At 43.0% G+C, this 16,560-nt stretch overlaps 1 protein-coding gene across 4 annotated transcripts in view; it reads left to right on the top strand.

Annotated features, from left to right (window-relative positions):
- Positions 1 to 16,560, top strand: part of ASIP (agouti signaling protein) — a 117,045-nt gene that overhangs the window by 47,410 nt on the left and 53,075 nt on the right. The window contains exons 1-2 of one of the 4 annotated variants that reach the window (XM_045806599.2): positions 12,209 to 12,324; positions 13,562 to 13,649. The exons of 2 other annotated variants lie outside the window; for them this stretch is intronic. The gene's annotated coding sequence lies outside the window, so the exon portion shown is untranslated. Of the gene's footprint in view, positions 1 to 12,208; positions 12,325 to 13,561; positions 13,650 to 16,560 lie in introns of those variants that run through there. One more of the 4 variants, XM_087853650.1, reaches the window with a different exon arrangement.

Below are 16,560 nucleotides of genomic sequence, written 5' to 3'. Positions count from 1 at the left end.
TTCCTCAGGGCTGAGGGTCTAATGATGGTGTTTTCACTTTTCTCTTAGGATGGCCTTGGAATTTCCTAAACTGACTTTGAGAGACTCAGATATTTTATTTTATAAATAATAGTTACAGATTTTATCCTTCCATCACTCATGTTATCTGTGCAAAATCAAGAAAATATACTTGAATGGATATAAACTTAGGGTACCAGACCGCTATGTATGGCAGATAAGGGGTGTTCCTTGATGATTTAAATGCAAGACACACCTGGAAAACTTCATTATGCAAGGGAACCTACTTTGAAGTTGTTTCACCACTTGAAAATGGGACAGGACCATTGAAAGAGTAAAGAAAGTTATTTATCAAAACCCAGGTCTCCAAGTTCCAAAGAGGAGAAAGAATTATTCTTTTCAAGCTTTAGTCCTTAGAACTGATTCTACATTGCTGGTTTATGGCATTTCCATACCTTGCTTAGACTTTAGGCTGAGCCTGTATCGGTTGGAGGTGGGAGATAAGAGAGTACTTTTCAGAAAACCTGTTTTCCTCTTGGGCTCCTAGGGTCCTATAATAATAATACCACTTTGTTCTAATAATACCATTTTATTCAGTCAGTCAGCTCCAGGTATCTGTTGAAAACTATTTCAACTATTATGGATGCCATCCTATCCTAGGTGCCAGAGACGACGCAAAAAGACGATGTAAATCTTACAAAATTTACAAAATGTTGTAAAAGGGTTTACACAGACTTGTAAAGGAAGTGGAGTTGGCCTTTGAGGATCCTCTGTCTGGTTTTGTTGATTTACTTCTAGTATCTAGTAGCCCCAGTTTTAACTCCCACAGCCCATGCCTGATTTGTTCTCATGCATCAAAACCTTGTTTCCAAAAGTTTAGGGCATGTACCAGTGATAGTACATGAGATGACATTGAGTTATACAGGACATGATTTTAGGTGGTAAATGGACAAGCATAAAATAACAATAATATCATGAGAAAGTAATTCCCTTTGCAGTCCTCTTTCAAGCCTGGATTACATGTGTAAGAAATTCTCATTTGGGCCTAATATGTCATGAACATAATCCTACACTTATTAATCTCTTTTTCAACCAAAAAAACAGGCCTCAGGCCAGGAGTTTTTTGTTTTTGTTTTTGTTTGTTTTTGTTTTAATCTGGCAACAGTAGCTATTTAGAATTTAATGACACTGCTTTATTCATTTTCTTTCCTAGGATTATATTCTTTTTATGACAAATGAACTGATATGATATAAATTGTCCTCTCCCGTAGCCAGCAGCCCTTCCTTAGCTGGGGCTGGTGGACTGCTGCCTTTAGGACAAATAGAAGCAGACAGACTACCTCAGCTTCCGGAGACAAGCTGCCTATAGAGCTTCTGTCAGCTCTGCCACTGTCCCTCCACAGCCTTTCTAACCCAAAGTCACAGGCCGGCTTTGCTCTTAACTAGGAGTCTAGGCAAGAGTTTTAAGTCCCTTTAGGGTCCTATTCTGTCATGTTAACCCAGAGCTTTGAGTCAATAGCTGGGAATTTCCTCTGTGACACAGTGTGGGGTGGGGGCAAGTGCTAGGTCCCACATCCTGTGCATCCGATGGATTGAATCTATTGCAGCCTTGGCATCGTTACAATCACCCCTGACTTTACCAGTTGCTTTACAGAACTCCCCAGATGAGAACTGAGTAAGATATAGATATGAAAGCAGTTAGTAAACTCCAAAGCCCCAGAAAAAATGTATAAGACAGTACTACCAAAGATTTCCTTACCCAGAGTTTAGTCCTTGGATCTCTGTCCTTTATTCCTGTTCTCCTTGGGCAATTTCATCTGTTCCCCTGGTTTTAGTTATGATCTGTATGCAAATACTGCCCAAAATCCACATGTCTAGCTTATATCTCTCCCAAAAACTTTAGCTTTTATTCCTAACAGATTCCTAGATATCTCTATCTCAGTGTATCCCAGAGATACATTAGAGCAAACAGAACTCAACTCCTTCCTCACTAAGCCCTGCTCTTCCTTTGGAATTTAGCATCTAATTGGTAATTCCATCAGCCACATAGTCACCTGAGCTAGACACTGGAGAGCGTTCCTTAATTTTTCCTTTGCGTCATCCCCTTGCATCCAAGGCCCTTAGATCCGTTGTTTCTTCCCCAAACTGACTAATTCAGGTGCTTATTTTTCTTTCTCCTATATGACTCTGCTTTAAGTTAGATTATTTTCTCTGGTCTCCTTGTCTCCTGATGTGTTCCATCAGTCTCCCCTCCACACCTCTGCTAGTGTATTTGCAAAAAAATTAAATCTGACCATATGTATCCCCTATTTAAAACCCTTCAGCAACTCTACAGGATTTGATCCAGGCTCCTTGATCTAATATGTGTAAGGCCCTTCCTGTCTGCTTCTTCTGACCCTTAGGGCCCCTCCTACCCACACCTTTGTTTCCCTCATCATCTTTTGCTATTGCTGGCCTTTCTGTCTTAAATGTGGTCTCCTTCTGTTGTCAACCCCCTGCCCCCACATAGATAACACTATGTTCATCATTTAAGATCCAGCTCACACATCACTTTTCGAGGAAGGAAGCCTTCCCTGATTATTCCCATCCCCTGGTCCATTCGGTGCTTACATATCTTATATATGCTGCTATCAATGCACAGACTTCATTTATTATTGTTATTTATAATCTCTTATAATTATACTTATAGGTTTCTTTTCCTGAATTGTAAGTTCTTTGCAGACAGAGACAATGTCTTTATATCCTCCATTTCTAGTATAGGGCATAGCATAAACTAAGTCCCCAATAATTGTTTGAATGATTGAATGTCAGAAAAGTATTCATAGGTTTTAAAAATGTCTTTAATAGTAGAAATGAAAAATTATTTTTAGCTAAACTTCAGTTGCCTGATGTTCTCTTACACCAAATCCCTGAGCTAAATTTTAGCTAGTGAACTGAATTGATTTTTCTGAATATATTTATGCCAAAATTACATAAAGACATTGCAAAAAGACATTTATTAGACATTTCAGTGCCCAACTGGGTGATTATAGATCTTGGCTTCTCCCCTTGTTTCCACAGGACTGGGTCTCCAGAGAGACACACATTCTTCTCCCCAAACCAAGTGGGGGGCAGAGCTCTGGTGTGGCCACATGGGGGCAGTGCAGATTTGCAGATGGGTTTCACAGCTAAGCCTGGGGAGCCCCAGTCCTGAGCAATCCCAATCTTGTGCCACTCTGCCCAGCAACCTTTCCTCCCACTTGTCCCATGTCCTTGGCCAAGTCTACCTTTGATTCAGGGTCCCATTGAGTTGGTAAAAGAGGGACCGGACCGGAATAGGCATGTTTCGTAGAGCAGCATGCACACTCATACACACATATCCTGGAACATTTCTGGCCTCCAACTCCTGAGAGGCAGGTTAACAAATCGAATTGGAAGGTTTTTTGAGCCAAGAAACCTAAATACTTTAAAGGAAGGGGTGAAGGCTGGTGTTAAACACTGTTAACAGGTAAAGCTTTGTTCCATGACATATGGGTGGTGGAAACATCACATTTCTTTAGTTTTCTAGGTTAAATATCCTTGGCTCCCATCCACCAATGGGTATAAAATCCAAACTTGGTCCTTTTTCAGGGGCTTATAGATATTTGGGGAAACTCTCTAATCAGTGCCTGCCACCCTTGGAACTCTTTGCCCAAAACAAGTGTCCATTCTAGGACTTTTTCTTAAGCCTAGTTGCGGCATGGAGACTTCCACCGAGGCTCCCAAGTAGCAGTGCCTTTGCTCACCTCCCTGAGCACACAGTCCACCCTATTCAAGGTTCTGCCATCCCAGGGGAACTGTGGGAGAATGGGAGCAGGACCTGGCTGTACAAGAAGACTGCCATGCCCTTTAGCACCATTCACACCAGAGCTAGGCTCAGGAGATTTCTCTCTCCTCTGTGCTCCTCTAATCCTAAAAGCACTTCCTTCTCTCAGTAAAAACAGCTTTGAAACCTCTGAGACTCTGGGCTGATTTTAAAAGCAAAAGCCTGTTGAATTTGTTTGTTTGTTTTCCGGAGGTGAGGGAAGTCCTGATCTCCAGAACAAAAGGCCCTGGTCACTCTTTTGGGATGGGGAGTGTAGAGAAATGTAGGAATGATTCATTCTTTCACAAAGGAAAAAATGGGTGATATCACAGAAAATAAGACCATTAATTCCTCAAGCAGTTAGCCTGTCAAACACTGAAAAACAGCCTATCTCATACCTTGTTCCCAGAATGTGGGGAATCTCCAAGGAAGAGGCAGTAGGTCAAACTGTAGGTGGAGATCGATCCGGATACTATACCAGCCGCAGACTGAGGAGTGCTTCAGATTGGAAGTAAGCCGCAGATGGCTCTGCCATCTTCTGCTAGGTCCCAGATTAACTGGGGAGGGTGGCGCTGGTACTCCCAGGTTTCAATTCCTGGGAGGTGGTCTTTTAGGCCTTCTCATTTCCTGATCTGAGGAAGGAGTTTGAAGAACCCATGAGAGAATTACGCCAAGATCACATCTAACCCTTGATTTTATGAGCTGGATAATGGAATAATAGAAGAGAGCCCCCCATCATTGATTTCTTTTGCATAAATTTTTATCTTAATAATTCATTAAAATATTGTTATTTTGATTACTAAGATTTTTGGCACCCTTTTAAATTTTAAAGATTTCTTATTTTTAAGTAATCTCTACACCCAGTGTGTCTCTACACCCAGTGTGGGGCTCAAACTCATAACCCTGAGATCAAGAGTCATGTGTTCCACCAACTGAGCCAGCCAGGCGAATATCTTGCTTATCTCACCCTAGTCTGTCCATTGGCAGCTGCTCCTGCCTTAGCTACCTGGAGCCCTTGTAGTTCGAGGGAGGTGGGGAGTAGCCTGGGCCTGGCTATGTGTGAGACCCTTGGTAGAACACAGTCATCTCACCCTGACCTCGAGTCAGAGTTGGAGGCCCAGTATCCTAGCCTAGCACTTCTCCGAGACCCTCAGCTGGACTATATTGAAACTACCCCTGTGAGGTGCATTGAGACCCCTGGGCATTAATCAAGAGTCCTTTGATTGATTTTTGTCATAGATGGAGAGAACTTGCTAACATATCAGTACTCATCAGGGGTCATGTAAGATCACTACAGAATCTACATTGTTCTGATATGACTAAATCCACGTTCTTTAGCATGGCCCATAATAAGACCAGCCCTTCACCGTTTCATCCATGTTTCTAGCCTTATCTCTAGTCATTTCACTATGTACACTCTGTTCTCATCTCAGGGAACAATTTGGTCTGCCTGCTGTTTTCCAGGCACAACAAGTACTTTGACGCCTCCACACCTTTGTTCGTGCTGTTTCCTTGCCTGGAATACCCTTCTTCTCTCTGTCTGATGAATTCGTTACTTATCTTCAAGGTCCAAACCATATGCCATCTCCTCTGTAGTTTCCCCTGAATGTTCCCCTTACTGAATTCCATAACCCTCCTAATAGACTCTGTCCCATTTTTATGTAGCTGTTTCTTCTGTGTCTCTTTATCAGGCAGTGATTTCAAGGAAATGTCTTGAGAACTCAAGGAAGAGCAACTCCTGATTTTACTTCCTCTCCTCATCCTCTTCAACCTATGAGTTCATTCACCTTTGTATCCGCAGCTCTTAGCACACAGGAAGTACTTAACAAAGGTTTGTTGACTATGATGAAAGCTGGAAGGCATCAGACAAAATGTGGTTGTTCTTTTATTTTCACTTTCTACTTCCCCTTCTCAGAAGATTGGTTACTGGTCCCATTTCCTCTCCTGATCATTCCTGTTCTTTCTAGCCATATGCATACCATTGCAATTTTACTTAGCTTTCCTTGGCTAGTTCTCCCAATCCTAACACTCCACTCATTTATTCCATTGTTCAGCACGTATTGATTGGACATCCTTTGCTCTGCAGGACTATTCTAGGCACTGAAGATGCAACAGTGGACAAGAGAGATGGGGTATTTTCATGGAGCTTACATTACAGTTGTATAACTCAGACCAAAACAAGTAAACAAACAAGACAGAGGTATACCGTGGGGATACTGAAGTTTCGGTTCCAGCCTACCATGGTAAATGAGTATCTCAGAGCAAGTCAAATGAATTTTTTGGCTTCAGCCATAGTGTAACATAACTATACTGCAATCTATTAAGTGTGCGTTATGTCTAAAAAAATGTACATACATTAATTAAAAGACATTTTGTTGCTAAAAGAATGCTAACCCTCATCTATGCTTTTGGTTAGTCCTGATCTTTTTGCCGGTGGGGGTGTCTTGCCTCGGTGTTGATGGCTCCTCACTCAGGGTGGTGATTGCTGAAGGTTGCGGTGATAGTGGCAGTTTCTTAAAGTAAGACAACAATGAAGTTTGCTACAACAATTGACTCTTCCTTTCACAAACAATTTCTTTGTAGTGTGCAATGCTGTTTGATAGCATTTTACCCACAGCTGAACTTCTTTCAAAACTGGAGTCAATCCTCTCAAACCCTGCCACTGCTTTATCAACTAAGTTCATGTGATATTCTAAATTCCTTGTCATCATTTCAACAATTTTCACATCGTCTTTACCAGGAGTAGTTTCCATCTCAAGTTACCTCTTTCTTTACTCATCTGTGAGAAGCAACTCCTCATGCATGTAAGTCATCACGGGGTTGCAGCAATCCAGTCACGCCTTCAGCTCCACTTCTTGTTCTCTTGCTATTTCCACCACATCTGCAGTTACTTCCTCCGCTGAAGTCTTGAACCCTCAAACCAGAAGGTTGGAGCCAACTTCTTTCAATCCCCTGTTAATGTTGATATTGTGACCTCTTCCCATGAATCACAAATGTTCTTAATAGCATCTAAAATGTTTAATCCTTTCCAGAAGGTTATTAATTTTCCTAGATCTATCAGAGCAGAGGAATCACTATCTATAGCAGTTACAGTCTTTTTTTGTTTTTTAAGATTTTATTTATTTATTTGACAGAGAGAGAAGCAGCGACAAGGGAACACAAGCAGGGGCAGTGGGAGAGGGAGAAGCAGGCTTTCCACTGAGCAGGGAGCCCGATGCGGGGCTAGATCCCAGAACACTGGGATCATGACCTGAGCCGAAGGCAGACGCTTAACGACTGAGCCACCCAGGCACCCCTATAGCAGTTACAGTCTTATGAAATGTATTTTTTAAATAATAAGACTTGAAAGTCAAAATTAGTCCTTGATCCATGGGCTACAGAAGGATGCTGTGTTAGCAGGCATGAAAACAACATTAATCTCGTATATCTCCATCAGAGCTCCTGGGTGATCAGGTGCATTGTCAACGAGCAATAATATTTTGAAAGGAATCTTTTTTCTGAGCAGTACGTCTCAACAGTGGGCTTTAAATATTCAATAAATCTTGTAAACAGATGTGCTGTCATCCAGGTTTGTTGTTCTGTTTATAGAGCACAGGCAGAGTAAATTTAGCATAATTCTTTTTTTTTTAAAGATGCTGTTTATTTGACCCAGAGAAAGGGAGCACAAGTAGGCAGAGTGTCAGGCAGAGGGAAAAGTAGGCTCCCTGCTGAGCAGGGAGCCCACTGTGGGGCTTGATCCCAGGACCCGGGGATCATGACCTGAGCTGAAGGCAAACACTTAACTGACTGAGCCACCCAGGTGTCCCAATTTAGCATAATTCTTAAGGGCCCCGGGATTTTTTGAATGATCAGTGAGCACTGGCTTCAACTTAAAGTCACCAGCCTCATTAGCCCCCAGCACAAAAGTCAGTCTGTCTTTTGAAGCTTTGCAGCCAGGCATTAACTTCTCTCTAGCTGTGAAATTCCTAGATGGCATCTTCTTCTAATACAAGACGGTTTCATGTAAAATCTGTTGTTCACTGTAGCCACCTTCGTAAATTATCTTAGCCAGATCCCCTGGGTAACTTCCTGCAGCTTCTACATTAGCACTTGCTGCTAAACCTTGCACTTTTATGTTATGAAGAAACACCTGTTTTCCTTAAACATTTTGAACAAACCTCTACTCGCTTTGAACTTTTCTTTTGCTGCTTAATTTTGCTTAAAATATTTAAGAAGAGAGTCAGAGCCTTGCTGTGGCTTAGGCTTCGGCTTAAGGGAATGTTGTAGTTGGTTTGATCCTCTATCCAGACCACTAAAACAGGCTCCATATCAACAATAAGGCTGCTTTGCTTTTGTATCATTTGTGTGTTCACTGAAATAGCACTTTTAATTTCCTTCAAGAACTTTTCCTTTGCACTCATAACTTGGCTAACTGTTTGATGCAAGAGGCCCAACTTTTGGCCTATCTCACCTTTTTTTAAAGATTTTATTTATTTACTTATTTGAGAGGAAATGAAAGCGAGAGATATCACAGAGGGAGAGGGAGAAGCAGACTCACCACTGAGCCAAGAGCCTGATGCAGGGCTCGATTCCAGGACCCCGAGATCATGACCTGAGCCTAAGGCAGATGCCTAACCAACTGAGCTACCCAGCACCCCCAATCTCAGCTTTGGAAATGCCTTTCTCACTAAGCTAAATCATTTCACCAGAAGACACAGATGGAAATCTGGGAGGAAAAGTCAGTTCCCTGGACAGACACCCAAAGGTGGCTAAACTTGGAGTCCACCTCTTTGAATCCCAGGAATGTCTCCCCAACCCTACAGCTATTCTGGGTACCGCTCCTCCACACTGCATGTTACCCTCCATTGGGCTTTTTTTTTTTTTTAAAGATTTTATTTATTTATGTGATAGAGAGACAGCCAGCGAGAGAGGGAACACAGCAGGGGAGTGGGAGAGGAAGAAGCAGGCTCCCAGTGGAGGAGCCCGATGTGGGACTCGATCCCAGAACGCCGGGATCACGCCCTGAGCCGAAGGCAGACGCTTAACGACTGCGCCACCCAGGCGCCCCCCTCCATTGGGCTTTTATGCCCAGCTGGTGAGAGAGTCCAAAAGAACTGGCATCCTCTCTTAGATGCCAGAGCAGATGCTTAAAGAGGCCAAAGGGCTTCCTGCCACCAGAGACATGAAATGCTCTTAGTAAGTCAGAAGCCAGAATCAAAACCATATGATTTGCTTTGCGGTAAAGATCACAGGGCCTGAAAAACTAGAGGAAGGCGGGCCAGCCAAGGGACAAGCTTTTTTTTTTTTTTTTTAAGGATTTTATTTATTCATTTGACAGAGAGAGAGACAGCCAGTGAGAGAGGGAACACAAGCAGGAGGAATGGGAGATAAAGAAGCAGGCTCCCAGTGGAAGAGCCTGACGTGGGGCTCGATCCCAGAACTCCAGGATCATGCCCTGAGCCGAAGGCAGACGCTTAACGACTGAGCCACCCAGGCGCCCCAGGGACAAGCTTTTTGGGTGAGGAGGAGGCACCTACCCTAATCCTGGCAGCCCAATACTCAAAAGTATAGCCCTCCTGCCAAGGGGCCTCCTGTCCTTGGACTTCTGGCCCACTCGGACTCTCGTCAGTCCCAGACTGGTGGAAGTTCAAATTATAAAGTCCAGAAGAATGGGACTACTACTCCCTAGAAGATCAGGATTCCCTAAAAGCCTCCTGACCAGATGCCCCCCAATGGAAACTGTCCCTATTTGCTCTTGTCTCTAATGAACTGACATATCCCACATCTTAAAAATATTTAAGAAGCAGCCTTTTATCTGCTTGCTTACCATGTATCTAAATAGATTCAGGTTCTCTAAGAGGAGGTCTTAGATTTTTCCAAGCTGCTCCTGAGGGAGAATCCACAAGAATTAAAAAGAAATTCATGGGCACCTGGGTGGCTCAGGCGGTTAAGCGTCTGCCTTCGGCTCAGGTCAAGATCCCGGGGTCCTGTGATCAAGTCCCACATCAGGCTCCCTGCCCCTCAGGGAGTCTGCTTCTCCCTCTCTCCCTCCTCCTACTCATTCTCTCAATCTCTCTCTCTCTCAAATAATAAATAAATAAAATCTCAAAAAAAAAAAAAAAGAAATTCATGCTAATAACCCCTCTACAAGGGTAGACTATATGGACCCAGTGTGGTGAGCCTGGATTTGGATCTGCTTGGGACTTTATTTATTTTTTTTTTTATTTTTTATTTTTTAAAGATTTTATTTATTTATTCGATAGAGATAGAGACAGCCAGCGAGAGAGGGAACACAAGCAGGGGGAGTGGGAGAGGAAGAAGCAGGCTCATAGCGGAAGAGCCTGATGTGGGGCTCGATCCCATAACGCCGGGATCACGCCCTGAGCCGAAGGCAGACGCTTAACCGCTGTGCCACCCAGGCGCCCCTGCTTGGGACTTTAAATGTAAAGGCTTATGTTAGTTCCAGTGGGTTCCTGTCCTTACTGATATGCGAGCAGGGATTATTTATGGACAAACTGGGGAGGAGATGATGCATGCTTGGAACTGGGGTACTAGCAGTGGCTTTTCCTTTGCATACCAAGACCAGGGCACCTGAGGAAAGGTTGAATTCTAATTCTCAGTGTTCACCCACTACCTCCCTACTCCCCACCGAACCCACAGCTTCAGTGGCTCCATGCAAAGAGCAGCATTTGTGGGCAAAGATCTATGTTCATATGTCCCCATGTGCATGCAGAAGAGTTTGGGGCAGATGCCTTTGCCTTAGGGCCCAGGCTGACCCATAGATTGAGGAACATTCCAGATAGCCCTTTGATATAAGAAAGGGGTAGACTCTCAGTGCCTTAGAATTGATAGCCTGTTCCATAAGCCTCTCCCATAATCTCTTCACCCAGGGCAGATCTGCAATATGCTGGGTCGTGGAAGAAAAAGCAGAAGCAAAAAATAAGATAAATAATGGGTTTTCCTAACTTTCTTCTACCACTATTTTCTTGGATGAGAAGGGAAACAAAAAATCCGATAAACAGGATGGTTTTCCTTCTGGGCTGCTGTTGAAAGTCAGTGTTTACAAGGTTCTGAGTGATGAGTGATTTGAGGGTAGGACTTTGTCTTAAGCTTCTAAAAGTTGCAAGGTTAACCCTTTCCCTGCTTGCCAGATCTCTTGACTTGCTCCACTGTATTTTAAGGTCAAAGCAGAGAGCTAGCTCCTGAAGCCATTGGGCTTCAAACATGCCCCTCAATACTAGCCATCAACGACATGGCTTAAAAAGTTCAAACATGCACTCACAGGAGACTTAGAATAGCTGGAGCCAAGCCTTTGTTCATCTCCTAGTATTATTTCTCATTGCTCTTCACGGACTACACACAGAACCCAAGGCACTGGCTATTTGGGTGAGTTCAGTGAGAGCATTGCCAGTTATATTCTGGTCAGCCACAAAAATAGGATTAAATTAAGTTTCAGACAAGCTTGCCAGGGCATATTACACACTGCTGGGTTGGCAGGATTCTTTTGAAGTTTTTGACTCATGTAAGTTATATTTGTATTTTTATATGTTTTATATTTTCTTGTATAGACCCCATCTTATTTAAGCTTCACAATTATACTATGCTTTGGAAAAGGAAAGCATGACTGTCGCAATTATATATAGGTGAGGAAACAGACACAAACAGATTAAATGGCTTGCCCACATTTATCTCGCTCTGTTACCAGAATCAGGACTAGAACACCAATTTCCTAACTTCCTGTTCAGTGCCTTTTCCATTCCGCCTTAAGAGCAAATATCCTCCAAAAAGTTGCATTAAGACTGGAGTATTTGGCAGTCATTGGACTCCTTCCTGGTTCCTATTGTAATTGTGGGGTCTTCCTTTTTCAAGGCAGAGTTCTCCTTTGCCACAATATACTCCCCCAGGGTAATATGCTGTTCATGTGCATGGAGCCCCACGATCACATTACATACCATTATCTCAGTTCATTCCCCCGTACCTCCATTGAGGATAATATTTACCCACATTACTGATAAAGAAGCTGAAACTCAGAAAAAGCAGATAAATTAGCTTAAAATCCCAAGGCTTGTGAGTGGCAGAGCTGAAACCAGGTCTTCTAACATTTTGGTCCTCTTTCTGCTATACCTTAGAGATCCAGAAACATTAGCCATAACTGGAATCAAACATAGATCTTCTCCTCAAGACATGAACATGTTTGTAGCCTTTGCCTCCATAAGTCATATTCTAGGGCTGGGACACCACACAATATAGTAGAGAACCTCCAGTTTCTCCAGAAGTGGCAAATACTCCTCCCACTGGGTATCCACACAGAAATATGTGAGCATGCTCACATGGCATGTGCTGCCCCACCTCCCCCTGACAGGGATTTGGTCACAGCTACAGCATCTTGAGAACCTATTTAAACTAACTTGTGGTAACTGGCAGCACAGTATCACTTCCTGGCAGGCTGAGTCATTGAGTCTCTGCAGACTTTGGAAGAGAAAATCATTAGCCGAGACATTGAAGAGCCAGAGGGTTGCAGAGAGGTATGTAATAAATTCCATCCAGATGTTGGGGTTGTTTTTTTTTTTTTTCTTTTTCCTTCTTTCTTCCCCCCTCCCCCCCCATCACGTTTAAAGAGTGAACAAGTTGTTTTCACTTTATCAAGCGAGGTGGGAAGAACATCATTTCCTTTATTCTTGGGTGGGTCTGCACCAAAGGGGTAAGAGGGCTAACAGAGTCTAGGTAATTCACGGTGCCATATAAATTATCAGAGAGCACTTTGTACACATGAAGGAATTATACAGATAGGTAAATAATATTGCACATACTTCAGCAAAATCCAATTATGTCTCCAAGTCCATTCCAATTTACAGCTTCCACACCATTTACTTATGGGGTAGGCAGCCTGTTTTGAAACCCTTCTGGCTGTGCAAATTGGTCCAACAAATAGCTGAATGTGCACGTTGCTCTGTTAGAGAGGAAAAGGCAGACCTAGCCATAAGTACTAAATTTGATCTCATGGCCCGGTAGCTTTGTCATGCTTTATGGCTAATAACTGGGTTGTTAGGTAATTCGAAAAGTCCTCTCCAGCAGTCCAGGCTCTATTGGGGTTAACTTTTGCTGTGGGGCTAGGATGAAGAAAAACAGAACTTGCTAAGCTACAGCCTCAGTTGACATCCCTTTCGCCCCACACCTGAGCTCCTGCTCCCTGGAAGAGAAACCTGAGTGAAGACAGCTGTGGCAGCAGAAAAGGGTTCTTCCTGGCAGTGGCTGCTTCTGACTTCAGGGATGTGGGCATTGAACTAAAAAGCAGTGCTGAGAGAGGATCAGGAAGTAAATGACACTGGGAAATGAGAAACAGGGAAGAAAGGACCTGACTTTCCTCCCCTCAAAAAGAGGTTCACCTTTTCATCTGGACTGGTGAGTCTTAAGAGTTTTAGTCCTTAGACTACTTGAGCAGGACAAAAGAGTCTTACCTGTTTAGTAGATTAAATAAATAAGCCAGCAAACAAACAAAAGAAAACATTTTTGAGGTGTTTTTGCTGAATTCCTGTCAATTATTTGTAGCTCCCTTTAAACATGCTTGTTTTGGGGCATTTAAGTTTTGATTGAAATCCGCAGTGGAAAATATGTTTCAAAGGGGGAAAAAAACACCCAACACTCTTCTAAGCCTTGCATTTTGACCCAGCCCACAAAACGATTGGAAGAGTCTTTGCAGACCCACCAGAGATCCCTGGATTCACTTGGAGAGTCATTGATCTAAAAACATCTTGATTTCAGAACCCTTCTTTTGATCTGGAGTTATCTGTTATTGACCACAGAGAGCTGCTACTGACGACTCCTGGGACAGGGCCCTGTATAGTGAGAGGTGAGCCCCAGTGTGGGAAGAAGAAATCTCTTCTTTCTCTTTCTCAGCGGGTGTTTTTGGTATAGTACGATATCTATGCCTAGTGTATATGTAGGTTCAATTTCTTCTCTTCTCCTCCTCCTTCCTCCTTCTCTTTCCTTCCTCCTTTTCATCTTCTATTTTTTGTTTGTTTGTTTCTTCTATAGTAAAAATTTTCCCAAGTCCTTGGTGCCTAGATGATTTTTGCCTGACACATTTCACTAATTGGAGTTTTGGAATCACAGTTTCTTATTTGGGTGCAGAATTTTAAAAAAATATCTAAGCACCTAAATTATTGTAAAAGCAGCTGGTCACCAGCACGCCTTGTAGACAGGTGAGATGGTACCAGAGAAGAGAAGGCTTCAGATTTCTACCTTTCACTGTGTCAGAACTCGGAGCTCAACTGAGATACATGTAGGAAAGAAGAACCTTCATGGAGGGAGCAGCCATGTTACAATGAGCCGAAAACACAGACAATATGAAGAGCAAGTCCAGGGACTAATGGAACCATACCCTGGAAGCATGAAGTTACAAATCTCCCAACCAAGCTGAGCCCTGAGAATGAGATAGTTACTTTGGCCAAACTGCTCTGAAAATAAGGGAAAAGACTCTGACTCACGTTGAAGGTAAGGAGCGTATCTGCCTCTCTTCTGCTTAAACCACCGGGATCTCACTAAGGATCCGGACACTAACACCGATGGCTTCACTTTGGGCACAATCCTCAGCAGAAAGGCCCCAAGCAAAGGTAATTACCAGGAATTCCAGGGTGGGGGGGGTGGAGGACTATAGTCTTTTGATTTGGTCATTCAAACATCCTGTCAGGCAGATGTAGAAAGAAGATCAACCCTTACCTCAAAAGAAGTAAATTGTAGGTTGAACTATTTGGTTTCAGTATCTGTCAGGTTAAGGCTTTGAAAGGCAGATCTGTGGTCTAGGAAGCTACATACGAGAGTTGGAGCTCTGAAAATTCAACAATATAAGGAAATGTATAACCCAGATTGAGACAATTACTTTTAATTGGCTGTTTTACTATCGAGTGCAGTAACCCTCCATTTTGTGTAAGTGGGCCTGGGTTAGAATGCAATCTTTCTGGAAAAAGGTCTGTTTCTGTTTCTTCAAGACGGTGTAGAGGAATCTCAAAAGTTAAAATAACATAAAACTTGCCATCTCTTGGTTTTACCATGAATGTTTCTTTATTCCAAGCACTTCTGCATATAGGTAAGCATTCTAACAAAGGTGCCATTACAGGCCGGCACCAGGAAGCAAAGAAGCCAAATGTTCAGAGTTGGACAAAACAGCTAAAGAACCAGAGCCACGATACTGGTCCAAAAGAAAGAAGAGTTCTTATGAAAGAGAAATAGAAAATAGGAACCAGGGGCGCCTGGGTGGCTCAGTCGTTAGGCGTCTGCCTTCGGCTCAGGGCGTGATCCCAGGGTACTGGGATTGAGCTCCGCATCGGGCTCCCTTCTCCGCTGGGAGCCTGCTTCTTCCTCTCCCACTCCCCCTGCTTGTGTTCCCTCTCTCACTGGCTGTCTCTCTCTCTCTCTGTCAAATAAATAAATAGATAAATTAATTAATTAAATAAAATAAAAAAAAATAGGAACCAAAATATCAGATGGGGGGTGAGGGGAAGGGCCCAGGGTATCATCTTTGATTAGAATAAAAAAAAGAATACAATTTAGAGAGGAAAATATACACAAAGAAATAGATTATGATTTGAGAGAAACTGACTTGGATACAAGCTGGGTAGGGAAGATTTATTCAGATTTTGGAGAGGAAATTGGAAAGAACTGTAAAGTTAGAGGTATCCAACTTAACTACCTGTGTAGCTGGGCCTGGGGGCCAAAGTAGTCCCTCTATCCCTTGGAGGTCTGTGTGTTGTTCATAACACAGCTATCTTGAGGAAAAAGAAGAAAAATGGAGTGTGGCAGAGGGTGGACAGTTCCATAAGCCCCTCTAATGGCCCCCACAAGGCAGGATTCAGCCATAAATTGCCTGCTAGATAGCCACCAGTTCTGTCTCCATCTGTTCCCCAAACCCTTGCTTACAGATTCTTTCTTTCTTTCTTTATTTATTTTTATTATTTTTTTTAAAGATTTTATTTATTTATTCGACAGAGATAGAGACAGCCAGCGAGAGAGGGAACACAAGTAGGGGGAGTGGGAGAGGAAGAAGCAGGCTCACAGCAGAGGAGCCTGATGTGGGGCTCGATCCCATATCGCCGGGATCACGCCCTGAGCCGACGGCAGACGCTTAACCGCTGTGCAACCCAGGCGCCCCAACGGATTCTTTTTTTATATTCAGGTGTTTTTAAAAAGAATCAGCTTGAAGCAAAGGTACTAAATTCAAAACATTCTAAATCACAATTTGAATCTTGTTTAAAAGATGAAAGGTTGAGAAGTGTGACTCTTTTCACTTGTTTAGAAAGAGTCCTTGCAGATGGGATCCCAGGTGTTAATGTGTTTTACTCTTCCCTTGGTTTACTCTGCTCTCAAGTGCCATCAGGCCTCATTTAATAGTCAGTAATTGGGCTTTTAGAAGGGAGAAAAGTGGTTATTTAAAATTGTCTTTTTATGTTCTGTACCTGCACTACTTGACATTTGCTTCTGGGGAAGTGTATGCAGTGATAACTGACTGGATATCCACTTTAAGTCTGTTCAACTGAAATAAATTAGGAGGCCATCCCCCTCTTTGCCATCATTATAAATTAAGGACACAGAGAAAAACTCACTGGACCCTAGTGAAGGCATTCATGGCTTAGAGCCTAGCCTCAGAGTGGTCAGGTGGCCTGGCTCACAGGAGTAGCAGGTCCTGGTTCACAAAGCTCGGAGCAGAAATTAGGGGACCAGTTTTTGGTACTGCATCTACCCCTAAGCTGTGAGGCTTTAATCTA

Source organism: Ursus americanus, chromosome 22, assembly GCF_024610735.1.
Source record: "Ursus americanus isolate L20-20 chromosome 22, mUrsAme1.1.p, whole genome shotgun sequence".
NCBI lineage: Eukaryota > Metazoa > Chordata > Mammalia > Carnivora > Ursidae > Ursus > Ursus americanus.
Note: the sequence above shows the minus strand (reverse complement) of the source record. Positions and strands in the feature narration are given on the sequence as shown.